Raw genomic sequence first — 5,735 nt, forward strand, 5'->3', positions numbered from 1 at the left:
GGTTTATATCATCATGATTGTACTTGCTTGTGCATAAAGTTTCACATCCATCAGAGGTAGAGCTCCATCCCCCTCATCCCTCATAGAGACGGTTACATATACTCTCTCTCTCTCTCTCTCTCTCTCTCTCTCTCTCTCTCTCTCTCACACACACACACACACACACACACACACACACACCCCCCTAGTGCAAAAAAATAATCAGTACATGTTCTTATGGAAGATTGTATTGCTTGAAGAATCAAGAAGTGTGAAATAAATAAATGTGAAATGAGCAAGAGCAGGTCGTAGCCTCCTTGAGCCCAGTATAAGAGCAGCCGAGCGCTTGGGCTGCAATGGACATAGCTTATTATTGGTTCCGCATCAACAAGATTATGGCAAACGCAGCAGGAACCATGGTTCCAACGGTGCAAAACGCAGGGAAGGAAACTGGCAATGGAGAGCATCAGGATAGAGATGATGATGGCAAGGATGAGAGGCTGATGGAGGAGGAAACATTAACGTATGAGTGCCCAATCTGCCTCGAGAAGGCGCTGAAAAGTCCGGTGGTGCTGGCATGTGGCCATCTTTACTGTTGGCCCTGCCTCAGTGCCTGGCTGGAGGGAAAGAATGCGAGTTCTGCTGTGTGCCCTACCTGCTCGCACGCCTGGCGTATTCGACAACGTAATGGAAGCATGCCAGGGTCCAAAACGCAATATCCAATGCCTAACCTTTGTGGGAATGTACGACCTAGACCCACCGAACTTTGGGTGCCCGCAATGTGAACGGGCGGAGGCGGTGCAGCCGGTGATCCTCACGGACTGCGGCCACGTCCACTGCTGGGCCTGCCTGGCGCCAGAGGTTTCAACAGTAGCAGACGATCCCACAGCAACGCTATGCTGCAAAAAGCGCAGGTGCCTGGCTCCCAACTTCAAGCCCTCCTACCAGCTGTGCCCCATCTACGGAGCCAAAAATGATCCGAACGCACCACCCGGCCTGCCAATTGCTACAGGCCGTGTTGTCGCGGAGGAACTATCGCCACCCAAACGAAGACGTACTGCCTCTGATCCAGGGATTCATGAGCCGGGCTTTGTCCCACGTGGGCCCTCTCTTATCGAGTGGTCTTATCGAGTGGGGCAGCATGATACACTTGTTGGCTGAGGTTCTGCATGATGCATCCCACCGAGAAGTAGCTCCATCTCGTCGTAGCCTAGTTAGTGTTTTGCCACCATGATCACTTTCAGGTCCACCCGTCTCGCTCTTGCAAGGCTATGGGCATATCTCATGCTCTAGCCACGGTCTTTAGATATTACACGAACTCTTTGCCCCTACACATTCCATTTTTGCCCATTTTCATGCATAGGAAACAAACCACTTTGCAAGTCATAGCCTTCGCCATCTCAACATTGTGATTGTGGCATCAACCTCTCTTGCCTACAAGAATGCTCTTTTGGGTTCTACCATAGCTTTCCTTTTTTTTCCCATGGCTAGATTTTCCTTACTTGGTTTTGTCTATCCATTGTTTGTCTTCAATGAACATGTTAACGAGTGGCAAACTCCTAAGCTCTCTCTCTCTCTCTCTCTCTCTCTCTCTGATCTCTCTCTCAGATATCGTGATACTTAACAGTTTTCTCAATACGAGCATACATCTCTGTTAGAAGTCCTCGGTCGTGACATATATTTGATATCTTGGGAGGGAATCTTGGTGCTCAATACATGTACATAATCATAAAGATTTACATTCCCCATGTACCATACATATCAAGGCCAAAAAGAGTACATACAAAAAAGAAGTGCCGAGTCCCGAGTTTTAGAGCATCCAAACATGCATGTGAACTTGATTTCCCAACTTGAACCATTGCCACCATTCTCTAACTTTGCAACAATCCCAAAAGATGTGTCCCACTCTTTCATTTCTGAGACATAAGCTATAGACTCCCGTTTTAGTTCCCTTTTTGACCATAATTGTAGTTTATGGAATAGCCCTCATTAGTACCTCCACATGAAGACCTTAAGATTGGATGGTGATTGAAGAGCACACATGCCTACGAGAACTTTGATCCACCAAGTATTAGTTGCAAACATAAACCATTGTTTAGAGGGTAGAGAGTACGCGCGAGTTTTTGTGCCTATCTTTTGCATTGACCATAGGTATATGAGATAATGGGTGAACCAATGCACATAGATGGTTCTAGGTATCCTGAACCCATTGCCTATTTTGAATTCCCTTCTTGCTACAAGAAACATTTTGGGAAGATGATTGTAGTCCATACTCTAGCTATTTTGTTCTATGCCCTTTCTATCCATAGAGGGCTTTTTTTCCAATAGAGGGCTTTTTTTTCAATGAGCACTACAAGTGGGTCTAAAATACATGGCTCCAAAAGACGTTTTTGACTCCTTGCGAGTTCTAGCCAACCCACTACAATTTAGAAGTAATTATTTTCGATGAAGTAATTAGTAAGTTCCCTGTGTAACCCTATTGGCCATTCTACTACAGCTTAGAAGCAATTTTTTTCCCATGAAGTAATCAATATTTGTGACATAGTGAACCTAGTTTCAATAGGTGTTGAAGTGAAAAGCTTATTCCATGATGTAAGGTTCGAGGTGCCATGATAATATACCACGAAACAATCGATTGAATATCATAAGCATATAGAGAAACATATATCTCTATTTACCATATGTTGTATGAGAGGCCCTCTCCTAGTGTGTGCATGTGGTCCACATAAGATCCAATATATCCAACCCTCCTTGCTTGGCATGCATGGTAATGAAGTCCTATCGCTAGATCTTCCTTAGTTGGTTTTGTCCCTTCTGTGCACCTACACCAATTCTTTGTCCCTACACACTCCATTTTTGCCCCCGTTCATGCATAGGAAACAAACCACTTTGCAATTTATAGCCTTCCCATCCTCAACCTCTTGATTGTGTCATCAACTGGGTGGAGGCGGTGCACTTGGTGATCCTCACAAACTACATCCCATCGCACAACAACACTATGCTGCAAATAGCATGGGTACCTGGCTCCCAACTTAAGCCCTCCTACCATATGGTTCCCATATACGAATCAAGAATGATCTGAATGCACCGTGGGCATGCCAATTGCTATAGGCCGTGTTCTCGTGGAGGAACCGTTGTCACCCAAACATGCGTATGACCTCTAATCCTCAACGTGATCCACGGATTCATGAGCCGATCTTTGTCCCACGTGGGCCTTCTCTTATCGAGTGGGGCAACATGATACACTTGTTGGCTGAGGTTTTTCATGAAATGTCCCACTCAGAAGTAGCTCTATCTCATCGTAGTCACTGGTTTTCCGCCATGATCAATATCAAGTCCACTGTCTAGCTCATGCATGCCTATGACATTGGCTCCACGCACGCTCCATTGTGGCCGCGCATCCCATGCTCTAGCCACGGTCTTTAGATATTACACCAAATATTTTCCACTACTTTCATGAATAGAAAACAAACCATTTTGCAAGTAATATACTTCCCCCACGTCAACACGGTGATTGTTTCATCAACCTCTCTTGCATACAAGCATGCTGTTTTGAGTTCTACCATGGCTTTTCTTTTTTTCCTATGGCTAGATCTTCCATACTTGGTTTTATCTCTGCATTTTCTCTCTTCAATGAACTTGTTAACAAGTGGCAAAGTTATAATCTCTCTCTCTCTCTCTCTCTCTCTCTCTCTCTCTCTCAAATATTCTTATGTTGCAATGTTATTTTACAGTTTGCTCAATATGAGCATAAATCTCCATTTCCCCCCCCTTTCATGCAAATAAAACAAATTACTTTGGAGGTCATAGACTTCCCCACCTCAACATGGTGATTGTGTCATCAACCTCTCTTGCACACAAGAATTCTTTTTTGGGTTGTACCATTGGTTTCTTTTTTCCCCTATGGCTAGATCTTCCTTCCTTGATTTTTTACCTTCTTTTTTTCTCTTCAATGAACTTGTTAATGAGTGGAAAAGTTATAATCTCTCTCTCTCTCTCTCTCTCTATAATATATATATGTGTGTGTGTGTGTGTGTGTGTGTGTGTGTGTGTGTGTGTGTGTGTGTGTGTGTGAGATATTCTCATGTTATATATGTGTATGTGATATATATATATGTGTGTGTGTGTGTGTGTGTGTGATATTCTCATGTTATAGTATTAATTTATAGTTTGCTAAATCCAAGCATACATCTCCGTTGAAGTCCTTCTCTAAGGGTCATGACATCCTCAAGCACTTTATCTTTGATATCTCGGGAGGGAATCCTAGTGCTTGATTCGTGTACATGATCATAAAGACTTACATTCCCCATGTTCCAAATGCACCATAGATACCAAATCCAAAAAGAGTACAGTCATAAAAGTAGTGATGAGTCCGGAGTCTTACAACATCCAAACATGCATGTGAATTTCGTGAAATTGATTCTCCAAGCTTGATTCTACAAGACCTTGAACAATTTGCCATCATTCTCTGACTTAGCTGCAATCCTAAAAGATGTGTCTCACTATTTCATTTTTGCATCATAAGCTATAGAGTGTTTTTCTAGTTCCCTTTTTGAACATAAGTGTAGATGATGGAATAGACCCCATCAATACCCTCCATATAAAGACCTTCAAATTGGATGGTGATTGAAGCATCCACAAGCCTGCATGTACCTTGATCCACCATGCACTAGTTTTCATCATAGATCATTGTTTATTGCACCTATTAGCTACACCAACCTCAATGTAAAGGGCAACATAAAACTTGTCTCTTTTACATGTCCACGAGCTTGCATGTGTAGAGGGTAAGAGCGAGTCTGTATGCTCTCTAGGCTCTCACTCTCTATGCTCATAGCACTGCACGCACACACGCATCTGTGCACATGCACTCCACAAGTGGTATCAAAGCCAAGTTGGTCATCTCCTTCTTAGTGTGTGCATTGTGCTCAAGCAGAGCATAAGTTCTTGAAAAGCTTTGAAAGCTAAGGAGCTCATAAGAATCAAAACCTACAAAAATCTAAGTAGATGGGAAGCTCTAATAGGATCTTCAAAATTGGGTGGTGAGGAGTAAGTTTATAGCAGATCGATTGCTCAAAATCCTTGAAGAGGAGCTTGACTTCTCTACTAACATCGTTGAACCAAAGGCTTATTAGAACCTGTTGGAGTTTGTGAAATCAAGCAACGGTTTGAGAAAATAAAAGTGCAGACTTTTAAATCTTGTAGCATTGGAAACAAGCAATAAATTGAAGCGCTATAGAGAGAGGGATAGCAAGGAAGAAGAGGTGGGGGGTGTGCCTGCGTGCACCCACACACTACCACACACACACACACACACACACACACACACACACACACACACACACACACACACACACACACACACACACACACACACACACACATGATCACTCAGCCTCGAGCCTCTCGGTTTGGGACACACACACACACATACATACACAGACTTTTTGGTTTTGAGCATCTTCCAACTTGGCGATATTGGCGAGCACTTTCATTTGGCATCTGCAAGCGCGCGTGCACACACACACACACACACACACACACACACACACACACAGAACATCGGCTCTCCTCCAGTATCACACCATTTCTCGCAGATGGCTACATCATTGACATGCTCAAGTGAGGTGTCTATCATATAGAGGAGTGAGACCCGACATTGACCATTATTGATAACAATGACATTCAAAGGTCTCCCACTAAATGAGCTAACCATCTAGTATACTCTGCCTCTATGGCAGAAGACAAGTACAATCTTG

General features: G+C 43.6%; 1 pseudogene; it reads left to right on the top strand.

Annotated features, from left to right (window-relative positions):
• Window positions 1–395: 395 nt before the first annotated feature.
• LOC147438608 (uncharacterized) lies at window positions 396–3,327 on the top strand (annotated as a pseudogene).
• Window positions 3,328–5,735: the final 2,408 nt, after the last annotated feature.

Source organism: Adiantum capillus-veneris, chromosome 16 (assembly GCF_014529385.1).
Source record: "Adiantum capillus-veneris isolate H3 chromosome 16, ASM1452938v2, whole genome shotgun sequence".
In the NCBI taxonomy this organism is placed as follows: domain Eukaryota; kingdom Viridiplantae; phylum Streptophyta; class Polypodiopsida; order Polypodiales; family Pteridaceae; genus Adiantum; species Adiantum capillus-veneris.